Genomic DNA, 21,648 nt, shown 5'->3' with positions numbered 1-21,648 from the left:
TCGCCCGTAGGCAGGGCGACCCTCTGCGGGGCCATATTTTTTCATTTCAATGTTGGGGCCCCCTGGGGGGGCGCGATCGCGCCACCCCCAGGGGCTAATTGTTTTTTTTTTTAAATAAAGAATTTGACAGGGGGTCGCCCATAGGCAGGGCGACCCCCTGTGGGGGCAATTTTATTTTTTAGTAGTTGTAGGGTTTCCCTGGGGGCCATTTTGGCCCCCAAGGAAACCCTAAAACTAAAAATATATATATATATATATATATCTATATATATATATATAGATATATATATATATATATATATATATATATATATATTATATATAGATATATCAATCCATGTAGATAGATACGTCTATCTACATGGATATATCTATAATTAGATATATAGATATAGATATATATCTATATATATAGACCTATCTATAGATATATCCATGTAGATAGATATATCTATATATATATATATATATATAGATAGATATATATATCACTTTTGTCAGTGCATGTGTGGTTTCCCTGGGGGCTGCAATCGGCCCCCAGGAAAACCAGACCCACATATAAAAGTGATCTTTATATATATATATATATATATATATATATATATATATATGTATATTTGCCACCAGTTGTCTTGCAGTTGCAGCTTGCGTCTTCAAAGCAGTGCACATACTTCAACTGACACATTTCAACTGTAGCTTTAAGGCAGCAATAAAGAAGTCAAGTAAGTCTTGTGATTATGTTTCTGCTACAACAGGATCAGACTTTTGTCTAGTGGCAGTTTTAGTGCCATAAAGAAGCGCAGAAGGTTTATATGACTACTGCAAAGAGCAAATCTGTATTTTATGTAAATAGCTGAGTACGTTAGTAAAGTCAGCCACTACCTGTGCTATAATACAAATGAAATGTATGTGCGGGTGGCTATATAGAGATGAAGAGCACGTTTGCTGGGTGGTAATGAGGGAATCCGAGGAGGAGGACATGGGAGTGGGAGCACCAATAATGATTATTGGACTGGGTGCAGGAGGTGCTAAAGACTGTGACGAATGGTATGTGACAGGGTGTTTGAGTGTCTTGAAAGAACGTGCTGATTGAGGGAAGAAGCACAGGTAAGGTGGCCTCTACTGTTGCATGAATCACACACACCAGCATTTTTGTGACTGTCTATGTAGGCTAGTATTTTAGAGCAACAGTTTAGCCAATAGCAGAGTTAGCATCTTGATGGATGATTGCTGCTGACGTCACTCTGGTTATAGAGGACAGCTCTGACATAGGATCAGAGACTGAGACAGCCGATACTCAGACAGCATCTGACTGATAGGACAATGGCGCAGACTCTGGGAGTGATTTTTCAGTTGGAGGAGTCCCATTGGATAACTCCTTCCAGTAAATTGCAAGGGAGGTGATGAGGGCAGTCCTGTTGTCCCTTCGCAAGCACAGTCTGTGCAACAGGGCAATAGTGGGTTAGCCCAACCCAGAGAGCAGGTGAATGTGGGGGCAAGCACAGAGAGGGTGCTCTCTTGGGAGCTCCCCAATTTAGTTCAGCCCCGAATTCCACTGCCCAAATTGTACAGTGGAGACATCAAAATTATCTATCACAAAACAAACTGGTTTGTAAGGCAGGCACCTGTGTTTTTGGTTCTGGGTTCGGCGGCTATATAGAGAAACATACTAAACCCAAACATTTCTGGTAACTAGACATCCGGGGGAGTCCACAGAGGTGTGACTTGTGTGGATTCCCCAAAGTGTTCTTATCCAGAATACCCTGCAAAGCTGAAATGTTGAATAAAAACTCTATTTTTCTTGAATTTCTGTCACACAAACTACAGGAATATGCTGCGATCCACAAAATTCCTACCACCCAGTGATTTCTCACCTGTCCTGATAAAAACACTACCCACTTGAGTGCCTATGCCTAGTGCCTGCGTAAGGAATGGATCACCCCAGGGTCAACAGTTGCCTCATGTAAGTACCAACATTGACTGTGGTGTGATCTATTCCTGTCGCTGGCACTAGGCCTACCCACACAAGTGAGGTACCATTTTTATCGGGAGACTTGGGGGAATGCTAGGTGGAAGGACATTTGTGGCTCCTCTCAGATTCCAGAACTTTCTATCACTGAAATGTGAGGAAAAAGTGTTTCTTTTCCAAATATTGAGGTTAGCAAAGGATTCTGGGTAACAGAACCTGATCAGAGCCCCACAAGTCACCCCATCTTGGATTCCCCTAGGAGTATAGCTTTCATAACTGTGCAGGTTTGCTAGGTTTCCCTAGGTGCCGGCTGAGCTTGAGGCCAAAATCCACAGCTAGGCACTTTGCAAAAAACAGCGGTGTTTTCTTTGTGAAAATGTGATATGTCCACGTTGTGTTTTGGGGCATTTCCTGTCATGGGCACTAGGCCTACCCACACAAGTGAGGTATCATTTTTATAGGGAGGCTTGGGGGAATGCTGGGTGGTTGGAAATTTGTGGCTCCTCTCAGATTCCAGAACTTTCTGTCACTGAAATATGAGGAAAAAGTGTTTTTTTTGGCCACATTTTGAGGTTTGCCAAGGATTCTGGGTAACAGAAGCTGATCAGAGCCCCACAAGTCAGCCCATCCTAGATTCCCCTAGGTGTCTAGTTTTCACAAATGTGCAGGTTTGGTAGGTTTCCCTAGGCGCCTGCTGAGCTAGAGGCCAAAATCCACAGCTAGGCACTTTGCAAAAAACACATCAGATTTCAATGTAAAAATGTGATGTGTCCATATTGCCTTTCCTGTCGCGAGCATTAGGCCTATCCATGTAAGTGAGGTACTATTTATATCGGGAGACTTGGGGGAACACAGAATAGCACAACAAGTGTTATTGCCCCTTGTCTTTCTCTACATTTTGTCCTTCCAAATGTAAGACAGTGTGTAAAAAAGACGTCTATTTTAGAAATGGCCTGTAATTCACATGCTAGTATGGGCACCCCGGAATTCAGAGATGGGAAAATAACCACTGCTGCTCAATACCTTCTCTTATGCCCATTTTGGAAATACAAAGGTTTTCTTGATACCTATTTTTCACTCTTTATATTTCAGCAAATGAATTGCTGTATACCCAGTATAGAATGAAAACCCATTGCAAGGTGCAGCTCATTTATTGGCTCTTGGTACCTAGGGATCTTGATGAACCTACAAGCCATATATATCCTTGCAACCAGAAGAGTCCAGCACATGTAACGGTATATTGCTTTAAAAAATCTGGAAAAAGTTACAGAGTGAAACACTGAGAAAAATTGCTGTTTTTTTCAGCTCAATTTCAATATTTCATTTTCAGCTGTTATTTTCTGTAGGAAAACCTTGTAGGATCTACACAAATGACCCCTTGCTGAATTCAGAATTTTTTTTGCTTTTCGGAAACACTTAGCTTTTCGGGATCCAGTGTTGGTTTCACACCCATTCCTGTCACTAACTGGAAGGAGGATGAAAGCACCAAAAAATTGTGAAATTGAAGTATGTCCCAGTAAAATGCCAAAATTGTGTTGAAAAATGTGGTTTTCTGTTTCAACTCTGCCTGTTCCTGAAAGCTGGGAAGATGGTGATTGTAGCACCGCAAACCCTTTGTTGATACCATTTTCAGGGTAAAAACCACAAGCCTTCTTCGGCAGCCCTTTTTCCCCATTTAAAAATAAAAAACAAAAAATTTGGTGTTTTTTGGTTCCTCCAGGGGAACCCAGAAACTCTGGGTACCTTTAGAATCCCTAGGATGTTGGAAAAAAAGGACGCAAATTTGGCGTGGATAGCTTATGTGGACACAAAGTTATGAATGCCTAAGCACGAACTAACCCAAATATTCAAAAAAGGGCTCAGCACTAGAGGGGGAAAGGCGCAGCAGCTAAGAGGTTAACTAAGGTCGCTTTACTGTAAGAAGCACAGCACACTGTAACTCTGGACATTATAGTCCTCCCTTTGAATTTCTCTGTCCATCTATAGTGCTTACTAGGTATAAAACATATACAGAGAATTACCACGCTGCATTTTCCATGCAGTTCTACACTTAAAATGTAATCATAAGTGTGCAGTGTTCACAAAGGGCCAGACGTATCAAGCTCCCGGTTTGTATTTCTTAAATAGCGAATTTTGAGAAATCTCTATTTTAGAAATGCAAAATGGGATGTATCAAAATTGCGATTCGCTATTTGCTATTTCTTAGAATTTGCAAATGATATTAGCGATTAGCAAATACTGAATCGCAAATCATTTGCGAATCGGTAACTGAAAATCGCAAATTGCGAAAACAGCAACCTGGAACAGCCTGATGACATTACAACCAGGAAGTGAGTCAGCCCATGCTGTTTCCAGGAGCCACACCCACAGGAGCAGGCAGGGAGACACAGCCCAGCACCAGGGAGCTAGCTTTGTGATTCAGCCAGGACCAAATTGCAACATGGCCACTGATGGGAAGGTGAAGGACAAGGGAGACAGGAAGCACAAGCTCAAATTCATTGAGCAGGGATTGGAGATGCTCACTGAGGAGGTTGTCAGGAACCTTGACAAATTCTTTGGGAAGAACTTACTACATGTCCCTGAAAGTGAGAAAAGGAAACTGTGGTTGGAAATCCAGACAGAAATCTGTGCAGTGGGTGTTGCACAGTGCTCTGTGGAGGAAATACTCAATAGATGGTATGACCTGAGTTCCCGTGCCAAAGAAAGGGTAGCCGGCAGGCTAAAGGAAGGTAGGAGCACTGGAGGAGGACCACCCACCCAGACCCTGTCCACACCAATGGAAGACATGGTGGAGTCCACACTGCTTCCAGAAGCCATCAGTGGTGTCACTGACATTGAAACCTCAGGGACACCCAGCACCAGCAAAGGTAAGGGCAGTAATGATGTGTATCCCCATATGTGCATGTACAAATGTCCCCTAGAAATAGCTATTAGCTTGATGCAGTGTGATAAGTAGTCCATGCCACATCTTACATACAACGCAACAATGCTTTATGTCAGTGATAGTCCACAATCCTAAGGTCAATAAATAACATTAAAAACAACTTGGTGTTCAGCCACTTAGAGAAACAACACACACAAGTCACAGTGATACGATGTCAGAGTACAAAATTCACTATTGTGCTACTTATTGTGAGATATAGATAAATGACATGCTTCACATTGTCGTTGCAGATGTCCCGGGCCCTGCTGCAGCAGAAGGTGGAAATGTGGGGGTTGTTGAAACACAGCTACAGTCCGACTCCAACACATATGAGTCTCTCAGTAGTTCTCCAACCAGACGCAGGGCAAGGGTGTTACCTCTCCCAGGGTACAACCTGGACTCAGATCAAATGCCGGATGAACTCCCCACACCACCCCCAGAGGATAGATCCACAGGAATACAGCAGTCCCTGCCCCAGTGTCAGTCAACTCCCCTCAGGAGGCGTCACAATGCAGGCAGAGAGTGCACAGAGGAAGGAGAGGGCCCATCAATCTTTGGCAGCCTTGAAGCTTCCATGTTGAAAGTGCAGCGCCTGCAATGCAAACATATGAGGTCAATGCACAGGCAGTTGGTGTCATTCAGTCAGAACATGGGCTCAACTCAGTTGGAGTCACTGAATAAGGGACAGCAAACAGCAGCCGAAAACACAAAGGACCTGACAAATGCCATTAGGGACCTCCGCACTGGGATTCAGCAGGACCGTGTCGGCCACTGTAGGAGCCATCACTAATTTATGAGAAGGTTTGATGGGTTCTGCAGATCGGTCAATCGGCTTGCTAGCTCAACTACCATGATCTCATGATGTGCTGTGGACATACAGGTGGAGATGGCACACTGCAGTCATGACGTTGCACATGACTTGGTGCAAATAACCAATGTCCTGGATGCAATGCAGACAGCACGCAGTGCTACAAACAGCGAACTGGGTGGTGGAGATATGAGGAGCTCTCTAGCCTCAGCAGTCTTACAGCCCATGTGATGGATCCTAGGTGTCACAGTACCAGACACAGTACTGCCAGTGAACCCCCACTACAAGAGGTGCTAGTGAGGCTACTGAGCACTCAAGTGCATGGACGTAAGTAATTTAAAGGCCTACAGGGGACTACAGGAACATGTAGCTGTACAGTTATACTATGATGCTAATAGTGTGACACTGTTATTTGCACATGGTAACCTATGGTTCATGGCTATGTCCTATTGACACATACATTACCTGAAGTCAAGGTAATAAAGTTGCCAACTACAGAAAGACATAAAATTGCAGTGGTGTTGTCATTACTTACATCAGAAAAGGTTGTGTGTGATGTCAGCACGTCTTTGCCTTTCCTCTGCTGCACTGGTCCTGTGTACTGGGTGATGGAGTGGTAAGGGATCACCATCTTCATCTGAGTCCAGCTCCATTGGTTCCACAGGTATGCCCCTTCTCGTTGCAATGTTGTGCAACATTGCACACGTAGCCACAATTTTGCAGTTCATCTCTGGAACATAGTCATCTATTACTTTACCCAGTAGGTATCCTTCATCAAACTCCCCAGCTAGCAGTCTTGTGTGAATCCCGCTGTGGCGAGAGATGAACGAGTCATGTATGCTACCTGGGTATCGGGCCACAAGATCGCTAATGATGTTAGAGGCATTGCTAATCACCTGTAAGTTCTTGGAATGATGGTTTTTTGGTTGCGATAAACATACTCTGTGGCCAATGGTGGACAGATAGCTACGTGTGTCCCTTCAATGGCACCTATGACATGAGGGAATTGTGCAATCTGATAAAAATTGATTTTCGCTTGTTGTAATTCCTGTGGGGTGTTGGGGAATCTTATGTGCTCTTGTATTTTGCTCAGCATGGCATTTAGAAATGCTTTGAAGAATCGTGAGAGAGCACTCTGTGAGAACCCTCCTGCTGCTGCTATGACCCCTTGATATCTTCCTGATGCAAATAGATACAGGGAGCATAATACCTACACATGGGTGGGTACGCTATTGGTCCTGTGTGTGGTACGCTGCAGTAGGGGTTGTAGATCTTATGTCAGGTCAAGTATCATAGCTGAGCTTAACCTGTACTTCTCATATATCTCCTCCTCTGTCTGGTCAAAAAGGGTTATGGGCACTCTGAAAATGTGCTCCTGTCTCCTCCTCCCTCTCCTGAAACCTGCCAAGATCCTCATTCTCCTCGCCATTACGTAGAGTGCAGCCATTGTGGAAGAGCGGCTGAGTCATTCTTGGCCTCTTTATGTAGGTTGCACCTGGTTACCACTTGATTTCAATTTGTGGTAAATTGCATGTACAAAAGGCCATTCTGCGAGTTTTCGCAAATTGCAAATTTTTAGTGCATCCCATTGCGACATGGTTTTGCGTGTCGCAATCTGTGTATCGCAAATTGCACCAGTCTTTTGTGGATTTCTATCTGCGATTCGCTAAACTGTGTCGCAGTTTGCGTCTCGCAAATAGCAATTCAGTAAATCATGTCGCTATTTGCAATGTGCTGATTGCGACACGCAAAACCATGTCATAGGCGCTAAAAAACGCAAATTTTGCGATTCCGTATTTTCACAGTGCGAATGCCTTTCATGCATCGCAGGGACCATTTTTGCATTTGCAAACAGCCAATTTTTGCAATTCCCACTGTTTGCGAATGCAAAAAAGTTTGATACATCTGGCCCAAAGAATGCACTTTGATAATATACATCTAAAAATGCTCAGCAAGAATCCAATTGATGAGTAAATCCAACGGCCTATCTGACACTGAAAGGCAAATGTTGCAATGCAAGACTTAGGGCCAGATGTAGGTAGGTTTCATATTGCGACTTGCAATTTGCGAGTCATAGCGACTTGCAAATTGCAACTCGCAATATGAAATGTAGACACCTTCTGCGACTCGCTATGGGGTCGCAAAGACCCACCTCATGAATATTTATGAGGTGGGTCGCAGTTTACGACCCCATAGCGAGTCTAGGCACTCACAGGGATGGTGGCCTGCTGGAGACTGCAGACCATGATGTCCGTGACTGCTTTTTTAATAAAGTAGTTTTTTTTTTTCCTTTTGCAGCCCGTTTTCGTTAATAGAAAACGAGCTGCAAAAAGAAAAAATACCAAAACCATTTAGTTTTGTTTTTTTCAGAGTAGGCAGTGGTCCATAGGACCACTGCCTGCTCTGAAAAAATATTTTTGTGGGCATTCACAAATGCGAATGGGTTACCATCCACTTCAAGTGGATGGTAACTGCAAGTTGGTTTGCAACCTCTTTCGCGGTCACAAAGCAACTCAGCATTGCGATGCGGTCGCAAATAGGAAGGGGACACCCCTTCCTATTTGCGAGTCGGAATCACATTTTGCGAGTCGGTACTGACTCGCAAAATGTGACTCTGCATCGCGTTCAGCCTTTTGCGCCTCGCAAACTGCATTTTTCTGGCCTTAGGGCCAGATGTAGGTAAGTCACAAATTGCGACTTGCAATTTGCGAGTCATAGCGAATCGCAAAATGCAACTTGCAATCCGAGATGCAGAAAGGTGTCTCAGACACCTTCTGCGACTCGCTATTGGGTCGCAAAGACCCACCTCATGAATATTCATGAGGTGGGTCGCAGTTTGCGACCTCATAGCGAGTCTAGGCACTCACGGGGATGGTGGCCTGCGAATGGGTAACCACTCCAAATTTAAGTGGATGGTAACTGCGAGTTGGTTTGCGACCGCTTTCGCGGTCACAAAGCAACTCAGCATCGGGATGTTGTCGCAAATAGGAAGGGAACACCCCTTCTTATTTGCGAGTCGAAATCACATTTTGCGAGTCGGTACCGACTCGCAAAATGTGACTCTGCATCGCGTTCAGCCTTTTGCGCCTCGCAAACTGCGTTTTTCATTGTTTGGGAGGCGCAAAAGGCTTCTGATAGGTAAGTCACAAATTACGACTTGCAATTTGCGAGTTATAGCGACTCGCAAATTGCAACTCGCAATCCGAGATGCAGAAAGGTGTCTCAGACACCTTCTGCGACTCGCTATGGGGTCGCAAAGACCCACCTCATGAATATTCATGAGGTGGGTCGCAGTTTGCGACCCCATAGTGAGTCTAGGCACTCACGGGGATGGTGGCCTGCTGGAGACAGCAGACCACCATGTCCGTGACTGCTTTTTTAATAAAGCAGTTTTTTTTTTCTCTTTGGAGCCCGTTTTCCTTAAAGGAAAACGAGCTGCAAAAAGAAAAAAATCCGAAACCATTTGGTTTCGTTTTTTTCAGAGTAGGCAGAGGTCCATAGGACCACTGCCTGCTCTGAAAAAATATTTTTGTGGGAATTCACAAAATGAAAGGGGTTACCATCCACTTCAAGTGGATGGTAACTTCGAGTTGGTTTGCGACCGCTTTCGCGGTCACAAAGCAACTCTACATCGCGATGCGGTCGCAAATAGGAAGGGAACACCCCTTCCTATTTGCGAGTCGGAATCACATTTTGCGAGTCGGTTCCGACTCGCAAAATGTGATTCTGCATCGCGTTCAGCCTTTTGAGCCTCGCAAACTGCGTTTTTCGCCGTTTGCGAGGTGCAAAAGGCTTCCTACATCTGGCCCTTACTTCTTTATTCTGAAATTATGTGTTTATTTTATGTCACTTCTTTACAGTGTGAAATAAAGTTCACATTGTTTAGAAGTTTTAAAAAAATGCATGCCATGTATATATTTTTTCAGTGTATATTTTGTTTTACTCAATAATGCTGCTTCAGTCTACATTTCTCACGTTTGCCTTCGAATCAAGACAAATCGTAATGTTGAAGGTAGAAACAGAAAACCGCTGAGATCGTCATTTTAGAGCCCAGTTCTAGCGGTCCTCACCACGGGATCCAACTCAGAACATCAAGCCACTTTTGCAGCGTGGAAGTAATCAGCAGTAAACATTTTTCTTCCTTACATTACTTAATAGACATGTTGAAGGTCAAGAGCTGACGGTACAAACAGTAGTATATTTAACGTAGCCGACAGTAAGCACTCCTTTCAGTGAGTGATAACACCATACCACTCAAGTGCACCCCTTCATTTTGTCAGTGTCATTCAGTGGCAAGCCACCTGTCTTTTGTTGTGTGGAACCCTAAGTTTAAGGCTTGCCCTCGACCCTTAATCACAGTAGCATGATCATAAAAGTGTTGCAATATTACAATAATGTATAATTTACAATGACATACAAGATTGTGGATATATAGCACACGCTAGGCATTCCATTACAGAGTACATTGCTATCATGGGTTCAAATGGAAAATAAACTGCTTATTTCCTGAATCTCATGTTTGGGTCAGGTGCCTCACAGCAAGTCCATGAATTTGTTTATACTGTGTGCACAATCCTGTGATAGTGCACATCAAAGAAACCTGTAATGAAAGCACTGCAATAGTGTTATTTCACATGAGGCATTGATGGACTATTTTGCCTGCCCCTGTACCCTAAAAGCCGTAAGGCACACTGCCGCGCATTGCAAACACTCAATGACTGTTCTCTGGGATGACCTAAAATAGGAGTGTCACTTCAAGCATACAGAGGCTGAAAGGGATTGACCAAAAGCCCCTCTACGTGAAGTAGTAGTAGTAGTAGTATTTGCTAATGTTAATTATAAATGTTAAGGGAAGACGGCTGATTCTGGCTGTAGCTCAGATCTAAAAAGATTACCCCAAGCTAAGCAATGAAAGGATACAACTCATCCAATTAGCATGGAACCAAAATGCTCCTAGGAGGAACAAATACAGAAATAGGCAGAAAAGTCACTGAATCAAGGTAGTGATAAAGACAACAAATCCATGTAATTATCAGTAAACCCACTGTATACATATTGGAAACAATCGGTCTGACAAACAAACTACTAATGCTATCTGTAGCTGAGGCCTACAAAACTGAGGTACATGCCTTATAGTAGAGAGTGCCTTCCTCTGGAACTCACCTGCACAGCCTTTAAGGGAGGAAAGTCTTCATAAAGTTCAGAGGAAACTTAAAGATACACTAATTGCATCTCTTGGGTGGCCTGAACTCCTTAGAGCACAACCAAACATAAAACACAGTTCCCTGTCTGACTCCTCATATTTGCTCTTCCACATTTTTTATAGTCGTGTGCCTAAGACCAGAATATCAGTTATTAGTTTTAAAGGCTTTTACCTATTTTGGAGGCAGCTTTTCTTTAACTGATTGGAACTTTCTTTAACTGATTGAAAATTCCCAGTCCACTTCTGACTTTTCATCACACTTCACCATATCTTTGCACTGTCTTGATGATGCAGTAGTCTTTCCTGTGTCTACTCTTTTTCACCATCTCTCCCAATGCAAGGTGGCAACCTGCTGTTTATGTACATTAAATACTATAATATAAGCAAGTACATTAATTTGCTGACTATCATTGTACCGTAGGTGAATTGCTATACAAAAATAATCACAGCAAGTAGAACTAACTTGAATTTCTCTACTGTATTGGGACTTTGGTTTTTCAAAAAATACTTCCCCTTCAGAGCTGGGGTCATATACATGGGTCTTTCTACAACTGATTAATTTGGTAAATTGTCTATAAGAACAAATATGATGTGCCTTATCTCTTTGGCTTAGTATATCTATTGCAACTGTATAACCCACAACACCGTCATACATGGATTTGGAACTTAAAAGCTGAGTTCATCACAGGTGTATGTTCTTATCACCCAATCTATTTATGCAAAACCAAATCACCCATACTTTTTAGCATGCTAATCATCTGGCCATTCCGCACATCTGACAAAATCTTGGTATAGAATCAACCAAAAAAGATTTGGAGCTCTTTATGTTCTTACGGTGATCGAGAATAGCCCTTGCTGTTGGAAGTAGATTACAATTGACACCTCCAAAGTTTTCTTTGCTCTTGGTGTCCTAGGACAAGAATAAAAATTGAGATGTGGATGGAGCAGAAAATTAGTGTCCTACTATCCTAAATCCTGTTTGCATATTCAGCCTACCTAGTTACCAACAATGTCAAGAGGTCTTCATCAGTATTGGCTGTTGATTCCTCACGTATTACTGAGAGTCTGAAACACATACCCATAAAGACTAGCATAACAAAAACATACAATAAAGCTCACTCATATTCAGGTCTCAGACTATTTCCTGTGACAGAGCGATGAACAATACACAACATCAATCTGTACAATAAAGCTTTTAAAATCAGTTATTTGGATAGTACCCTGCAAGGGAAAACATGCTTAGGTAGCAGTGTTTTAGAGTACACTGTAATTAGCATGGCAAACACACCAAAGTGGGTGTGTTTAGCACAATTACACCGCTGCTAATGCATACTGGCTCAATCTAAGATTAGTAGAGATAGGCAAGTGTGGTAAGTCTACAAATATGACAGTGCCACTGCAGAATCAAGTACATGCAGAAGACATGAATAAGACTCCTTTATTAAGAACTAAAAAAAAGTATACTCTCCAAATTGTCAGCAGGAAACCTGGTGATACAGCACACCCAATAAAAATATCCTTCTTGTTCCCTCAGAAAATACTCAAACACTATTGTGCAGGAGTAATAGAAGCTTCCACATTTCAGAAAAACATGACATTCTCCAACCCACAGCCATAATATCTGGATATGTACCACCACACCACTGCTACTGATCTTTTATCACATGTAAAATCTCCAATACAACATGTGTATTACTTGGTGAAAACCCCCCTAAGAGATGATGCACTAGTTGTTTATATACACCAAGGACTATCCATCGACAATCCTGATAATGTGTACTTTTAGACTGTCGGATCAGAGAAAGAGTCGGACACAAGTACTGGAGACACTGGATATTGCTATTCAGTGCTTTTCTAATAAATACCTCAACTTCTCATCAAGGCAAGTAGGTTCTTCAAACCTGTGTACACAACTAAAAAGCAAGTCTTTGTCATTTTCACTTCATTTCAAAAGCACCAAGACTTAGTAATAAACTGCCAAGAATGGCTACAATAATGTTCATAAAACAACAACCATTCATTTTCAACCACATCCTCTTGTCCTTTCTTATGTCACCCCTTTATTAATCTTGGCTCTCATTTGTATTAAGGAAGAATGTTCCAAAATGTAGCTACCCACTTCATATATCTTAGAAATCATGTACCCACAGCCTGCGTCCCAAGTTTGTAAAAATGATCCTGGAAACACATACATCCCTCAGATAGTAACATCTTCCAGAAACATCAGGAACTCAATGTTTATTTGAGTTCATACAGTTGCCCTTGTAGAACATGTGCCTTCTGTAAAATGCATTTGCATTATGATTGTGAATTATGTCATTGCATACACCTCCAACATATAATCATAGAATCTTACAGATTCAGGTGTGGCTTCCAGTGAAAGAAATTATGTTTTTTCTTGTTATCTATGAATTCTGAAGGAGTTGATTTATACTACAGAAAACGTGACATTTACCGTTCAATTTAATTTTACAGCATTTTTTTTCCCTTGGCTCCTTTTGTACTGGTGCCTGAGTGGTGGGGAGAGACCGTCTTTAAACATGCTTCTTAATGTTCATCGCACCATTGACTTATGTAATATACCGCTTATGGCCATTGAAACAAATATATTTAAAAAACCTGTTAGGTCCAGTCTGAGGTTCCAGTAATTAAAACCTGAGCTCAGCCATGGATAAACTGGCACAGAGAAGATATGCTTTGCTCAAAGAAAATGTGTAAAACAGTTAGAAGTACCAAAACTGTTCACAAGTCACAAGCACAGCACAATAAAAATCCCACTCCATCTGAGAAATTACAAATAACATTAAGCTTGAATAAAGAAAATGACTCCAGAACAACAAAATTCCAATAAATATTACTGGAGACATGATTTTCTTTTAAAAATGTAGGAGAAAAAACACCTTGCAACACTAAAGCACCTACCAGATGTCCACTCTCTTAAGTCACCAGAACTTAGGCATGACTTCAGGACAAATGAGATGGAGAGTGGGCTAGACATGCCCACAGATTCATCCTGGTCAAAGCCTTTACCTTGGGATATAGTCTCTGAACTGAAATCAATAATCCTTCAGCATGGCCAGGTTGAAGGCTGTATCCGGTGAAGTTCTTACATGGTCATATAGCCACCTGATGAGATTCTACTTAAGCTGTTGGTTTTGGCGAGAAAAAACTCTGTGCAGGAACATTCAATTTTCAGCTTCAGAGAAGTCCTCTCGATGGGCGGGCACTTTTCTTGCCTTTGCCATTTAAAGATTTTTTCATTCGGTCTCAGACTTTATTTTCGGAGCACAGAATCCTCCAGTGGAATAAGGCAGCAAGCTGTGTCCTGGAAGGTCACATGAAAAATAGATAGAATTGATGTAATGGTTTACTGATGGGTTTTTAGGCAGCAAAAAGCTAACAGTAGGACTAGTATGAAATCTTTGCTCCCCAAAGTCATGTTTTGGTCAGATTGACAATGGTGTTTGGTCCTTGTTCTCTGGAGGTCCGGAAGTCTGCATTTTTCTAAGTCCCAAGCTTTCAGAGATTGTTGGAGAAGTCCCATTGGACACAGTCATGGGTCCCGGGACTAGTGTGCACAAAATATATGTAGTTTGCTTTCACATGATTACATGAAATTACTGAAAAATATGCAAAATTGCATATGAAGTATGAAAAATGCAAATCTGTAATTTCATGCAGTATTTTAGAACAAAATACATCAGTTTTTGATGTGAGGAAGCACAGTGAAAAAACACCTTCTCATATTCTGTTCCAGGTTTTATCGTTTAATTTTTTACCATCAATGGTGGGCAATTATAAGAAGTGGTATCATAGCGTAACTTATGGAATTTTGCCCTATAGTTCTAAAACTAGGCAAATTATGCTGGATCAGTGGATCAGTATTTACTTGAGCAGAGGCTACCAGCAGGGTCCTGTCCATGATCAGTTCTAACTGAATAACTGGCCTTTGTAGAAAAAGCTCTCTTGTAATGTCCCATTAACCAAACAAGAGGTCAGCCAACTGGTCCACTTCTTTGTCCTGGGTAGAAGTGTGAGCAAGTCCAGCCTTTCATGTCTCCTCACAGGTCTCACATAACAGGTGCAGTCATTCTTCTGCTCTTCTGCAGACCCAGAAAGTATGATCTGGGTATGGTGGTGAGGCCCACGTTTGCGCAGTAAAGTAGCTAATGGTTCAAAGTGACTCCCAGACACTGCCTACCCCATCCTGTTTGCTATATTGCAAACTGGCCCAGAATGCACTATTCTAGAGGGATTCCAAGATGTCAGAAACTCTCTTCCAGGGTAGGAGAGCATGAGCCGATCCATGGGTGTGTCTAGGAAGATGAGCAGTCCCTGCATCCTATCCTTCACCAAAATGATTCTGAAATTAGCTTACCCTCTTGACGGATTTGTGCAAGACTGACTACAATGTGTCCTGAGATCAAGGTGCTTCCCCCTTCCAGCCCTCTCTTAATATGAAACTATGAATGGGCAGGCCTCACCTCTGTCCCTTTCAAGTTAATGAAGTTCCTGGAAATCCTCCGCTGCCCTTCCTGAGCTGATATGTTGTACATGCCCTGCACCCAACCTATCCTGTCACCAAGCCTAAGCAATTGTCTCTGTTTCGGAAGAAGATTTCTCACCTCATTAAGGTAAAGCACTAGTGGAAGAGTTTCAAACAGCATAAAAGTATTTTTATCAAAGTCATATTTCCAGATATTTATTAAAAATCAGTCTTCCTCATTGATTTGGATTTTTAACAAATATTACAAAAAGTGAGTATGACCATGCAAAAAGAGGCCCTTATAGGACATTTGAATATATGGCAATCAAATGTTAGCCATTTTTATCATAATTTAGGGATCGCACCAAATGCACTGGGGCCCGCTTGAAGTGCCCCAGTGCACAGAGTCAAAAAACAGCAGCATTAGTCCAAAAAAATGGGGCTGACCAGTCACAACGAGCCCTTTCTCACATTGAATAATTTACTTTTGTTAAAGTTTCACAATATTGAAATAGGGAATCATTCACAACTTAAAAATATATAAAAACAACCTCAAGTGTACATATTGCTGTTGAGTGTGCCTTTTCCCAATTAATTTCACCAAACGTAATTTGAAACAGTGCAGGGTTCACATAATCATATGCCCCGCTCTTCAACCTTTGCATAGACCATCAATCAAAGGCAGCCTCAGGAAGTTAATATGATCCAACACTCCACAAAAGGAGAGCTTCACAGAGCTGCAAAGACAAGGTTGACATGGTGAAAGGGCTGATACTTGGTTCTCCTCCACTGCAGGCAGTAGAAGAGCAAAAAGAGGCTTGTTTTGCACCCGCAGCATACAACATGAATGACAACATTGGCTCTAATCCACGTTTGCTGTGCATTTTTATGATATGAAGTAGACCTAAAAATGCCTTCACAGAGACTGTTAGATTGAGTTATTTGAGGCAATTTATATAAATCCTAAATGTATCATTTCATAACAATAACTGACTGAACCTTAAGGCTGTTCTGTACCCAGAATAAACATTGATCTAAAAATGTATAGCACCCTATCAAATTTTAAAACAATGCACTCTTAACTGGCAGACATTGCAATACACCTTCGGATAATAGAAATACAACATTATCTAGTACAAGTAAACGTTATTTATACACCTTTATAACTATATTGTACATTTTAAAGTTCTTGTACCACATTGTTCAGGAAAAAAGTATGCATATTAAAAAAAATGATGAGAACGTTTACTGATCAAATGTTGCACCTCATGGCTGTGAATATTATAAAAAAACAGATTTCATAGGCTTTGTATCAAGCCCGTTTATTGGCCCTCCTACATACCTTTATCCAAATAGAATGTTAGAATGTCCATCAACAGTGTCTTTTTTTTTTTTACATCTAAGGCAAACCTTTGCAGGTCATTAAATAGATGAAGCATGCTGATATAGTGTTTGTATGTCTTTACTTCTGCCTTCGTTTCTTAAAATATCCAAACATGTTAAAAGTAAAACTATGTATTCAACGTATGAGTCTGCTCATCTAAAGTTAAACTACGATAATTTAATAAAGGCTCTCTTTCTGTATCACAACATCTGTTGCTGTTACTTAGAAAAGGGTATTCTCTTTTAAAAGGCCGATTCAGGCAACAACAAGGTATGTATCTCGTTCCAAGGGATTAAGTGTAAGTTACCTAATTTCTTACTACAAAACTGGGCCAGATAGCCCCAGAGGGAAAGGGGATTCTCTTCTAAACATAACGTATGGGTGTCTCTGTTACTGTCCTGATCCAATAATATTCCCTGGGCAGCGGCTGTCTAACAGAGTGTAAAAATAACAATCAATGAGTGCTAAGCTGAAGGTTTTCCTATTTAAATTTATAACATGCTTATGATGGTAACTAGTGTCTTTTTATTTTTTATTTGACAAAATCAAGCAATGTAATGCACATCATTTTATGATGTAAAACCCTGTCGGCCTGATTCACGAAGGGATTTACGACTGGTATCTTTACGAGTGCGGACTCTCCACCCATAAAAGATAATACAGTCCTGTCTTTATATGTGCGTAGACTTCGCACTCTGTCAGATACTACCTGTAAATCCATTTGTGAATCAGTCCCTGTGTGTACTTAAGTTATAACATAGTGCAAAACCAAATCACCCACATAAAAACTTTAATTTGAGCTGTGGAGGATACAGACCTGGGGCCGATAACTACAGATGCGCATTATTAAAAGGGTTCTAATATACATATGTCATCTTGTATATGTAGCAAAGGTAGAGAGACACAGAGTTTATGTGAGAATTCCATTTTAGAATTGTATATGACATGATACTCAGGTATGAATTATGTACATGCAGTGTGCTTTTGCATCCATTCTGAAAAACTATTATGAAAAAAATAAGTACACTTTACAAATCTGTTAAAAAGATGCATTCATTCAGAAATCATACCCAATGTGTACATTGTCTGATTCATATATTAAAAGATTGTGAATTAATGGAACCACTATATATATGTGCACTTTTTTTCAGCACAGATGTATTACATGATTATCATCCAGAAACAATATCTATAGTTTACTTGTGCAATCAAAATGATAAACAGGCACAGTTTCCTAGTTCATTGAGGGTCTATCATACATAAAGGGTGTGGAATAGGGTATTCAAAAGACAACAGCAACAGACCTAAAATGGTCTTAACAATCTTACAACATGATTTTTTGATCACTTGTCTAAACTAAGTTTTGTATGATACTTGATGATCTTGTTGAAGTCATTTTTTGAACTCCTAACTTATTCCCTATAAGTCTATTTAGTTTGGGAAAGCAATACACCTTCAAGGAAAGGATAACTCAATGCTCTTCTATTCAGACTCTGACCAACCTTACTAAAATATCCTTCAACTGGGGAATAATGGGATAGTATGTGAGCCCATGATCCTTCTTCGATGAACAAGAAAACCCACCACTGATCAATGATATCTACTCATCTGGTGACAATTAGCCCATTTGTAAATATTGCAATCGTAATAAAGTTCACTCTTTTGTTTGTGTCGTTCAAACATTAATCTGTTTCTGAAGGAGATTATCCATTTAAAATGCTGAACATTTTTACATGTGTCTGCCTGCTTCATATTATATATTGCATGCACAAGTCTTGCTAAATTAATTGGTTGATCACTGTTGCCCAAACTGTGGGTTCTTTTGTTATAATAGAGAATTATTGCAACCTTCTTTAAGTTGGCTGTATTTGAAAAGTTTGCTTTTAGGTCTGGCATTAGTTAAATGTGTAATATACTCTCGTAAATGGTCTTTCCTCCAACTCTCTTCATCCATGGGTCTGTTGTTTTATCATTCACCTTTTGCTTCCATCCACCAAAGCACACAACAAGGGTCAATGGATCATCCCAATTCAGCTGCTGGCCAACTCCATTTTGTGTGAATGTTGCTCTTATGTAAGGATCACATCAGCACCCGGAAGAACTCCTTTCAGTTGCTCTTTTCAGTGCCAGTGCTTTCGTTTTTCCTTTATCTTTAAGTTAGTGCTGCCTTTCTGTTCAGAGCTTGATGCAATAGCAGGATGCTTTCTACCAGCTCTTTATGCTGTTTTCATTGTGGGTACATGGCACATTCCAGCTTTAGCAGTGCCAGTCTTTTGAAAGTACGGTTGTAAATTCCTTCTGGGGCGGTCTTTGTTTATCTGACTGCTGCTATTTCACTTCATATTAAATGATAGTGTCCATTTGAAAATTCTATCACTTTAACATCAACGATGACTACTCATTCAGTCATATCTATCTGGCTATCTTTGCAACTATATCTACTGTTCCAACTCTATGAAACACTTTACAACTTTTCTCTTACGGCTCTATCCATTGATTTTTGTAGCTCTATCTATGCAACCTTCTATGTCTGTCTTCCCAACCCTCTCAATTTATCTCTTTGCAAGCCTCTCTATTAATTTATTGTTAATACCCTCTCTATTTTAAATTAGGATTTACATAAACATTACAAAAACACATTAGCAAAGGCAAGAGGATAGCAGCCAGTGTCATATGGATTGGCTTTTTTCAGTCTGATGTTAGTCAAGATCTTTTGATTTTACAAATATTAGGTGGATGACAGTTACAGGAGACTTCATTCAGAAGTTAGACATTTATCTTTTGTTATGTCTTTCACATGTTTCTTCCATCCACTTCAGCATGTACCATGGGTTAATGGATCAAGCCACTTCAGCCATTGGATGACTTCACTGTTAGTTACTTCATACTGCCCTTTCACAAACAGCACCTCTACATGCAAAGTAGTCCCCCTCAGTACCAGTGACTACTATGGCAAGCTATGACTTTATGAGATCGAAAATACAATTTTGACTCTAGCCAATTTTTTTACATTGATGATGGCCTGGTAGCTTTCTCAAAAACTACTGACGCCTTGCCTTTTAATAGATTGATTGGTGCAGACGTAAAGCTATTTAGACTGATGGCACTTATGTCATCTCTGTGACTTTTATTGATCCTTCATGCATTTTAGCCACAAATGTGAATCTCAGAATTATTCTGGACAACTTCTTTGAGACTCACCCAAAGGAATGCTCCACCTCTTCAAAATGATTGAAGGGTAAGGATTCTACTAATGTTAGCAGACCACGCTCCATCCAACCGCATGCCATAAGCCTCACTTAAACCAATGTATAATAAGGTACTGCACACACCTGAGAATAAAAGACAGTTCCTGAGTACGAGACCTGTAAATTATTTTTTCACTGTTGTATTTGTTCCACTGAGCTTTGTAAATGTGGCCGAATGTATCAACAGAACAGACAAGATTACAATTTGACCCTAAAAAACAGCGAGGGGCATTTTTACTCCTGGTTAATAATATTTCTATTCAACTACAGATCACTTAATCAACTACAGATCCAATCTTACCTCCCAACACTTTTTTAATTTTAATTTCAGAATTTATTTACAAAACTGTTAGCAACAAATAAATAACCTCTATTTGCAAGTCTTCGCACCTCATTGTAAGCTTTCTTTCTCTCAAACCACGTAGTTCTTTGCCACCTGATTCATTTGAAAGTGAAAGTCTGATGGTAAGGACTGGTGTTCATTTTTACTGTAGCAGCATTACGCGTACGCAGGCACCTCAAATTCTGTTCCCTCACCATTTGAATCACTTCTTTCTGTCATTTGCTCAATCTCACTAGGTTCTATTTGCCTGTCTGTGAATCCGAACCATGACAATTCATAACAGTTGTGTGATAAGAGGGCCAGTTGTTCTATCACCTAGATTTTGCTCCAATGATGGGGAACCATGGTTTTCTGTCCATATCTTCCTATTTCCCCCCAGTCTGTAGACAGACTGAGAGGTTTATAGTTTGAAAAATGTACAGTCCCTCTTTATAAATTGGCATTGGTAAAGCTGTCCTAGTATCAGAGTTGCAAGAAGATAGCTGTTTCCATCAACTGTAAAGAAGAACTGCTGTTTAAAATGTATGTTTTTGGCTTAAGATCCTTCCAACCAGATAAGAGGGATATCATATGACTTAAATATTAGTTCTGACATGCAAAGATGAACTAGCAATGTTGAGGCATAAACATTGTTTATGTAAGAAACCAGCTGGTGGGATGCAGAATTGGCTCTTTGGTTATGTGAGAAAATGTTCTCAAGAGAAGGGCAAATTATCACACCTTTTAGTGACTGAAATATGAGAAAGATACATACTGTAGTCATTCTGGCCATGGATTGACACTTTTTTCTAATGTAAGAAAAGCTGCTTATTAAATGCAAAAGACAGTCAGCAAGACAGGGCAAAGAAGCGGGAATCACAGAAAAGGACTTCAACCTAAATTGGATTAAAATATATTCTGTTGACATATTTGTCCAGGGATTCTGAGGGGTTATTCAATGCTTTCTGAATTTAGGAGATAAACAAAAAAGATAATATTTCTGCATTGATTACTTGACTTACTCTCTCCGCCTCTGTTGTTTGCTGTCTACAGCTTCATATCTTTCCCATCTTTTTTCAGTAGTGTGTGTGTAATCTTATAATTTAGAACCTTCATTTTTCTCAATTTCAATATTCCAATAGTTCAAACTTTACCTCTATGTTGATAAGGCATGCATTCCCATGACTACAACCATTAAAGCCAATGTTCATGGTGTATGAAGCTGGCTCTCTATATAATGTATCAAAATGAGATATATCATTCAAAGAGTCCAGTGGTTCCCTTACTAGTGGACAGGGGGTTGCT

At 40.6% G+C, this 21,648-nt stretch overlaps 1 protein-coding gene across 1 annotated transcript in view; it reads left to right on the top strand.

Moving 5' to 3' along the window:
* CSMD3 (CUB and Sushi multiple domains 3) overlaps window positions 1-21,648 on the top strand; it is a 2,682,374-nt gene that overhangs the window by 1,936,201 nt on the left and 724,525 nt on the right. The window lies entirely within an intron of this gene.

Source organism: Pleurodeles waltl, chromosome 2_2, assembly GCF_031143425.1.
Source record: "Pleurodeles waltl isolate 20211129_DDA chromosome 2_2, aPleWal1.hap1.20221129, whole genome shotgun sequence".
In the NCBI taxonomy this organism is placed as follows: Eukaryota; Metazoa; Chordata; class Amphibia; order Caudata; family Salamandridae; genus Pleurodeles; species Pleurodeles waltl.
This window is presented reverse-complemented; position numbering and strand designations above follow the sequence as displayed.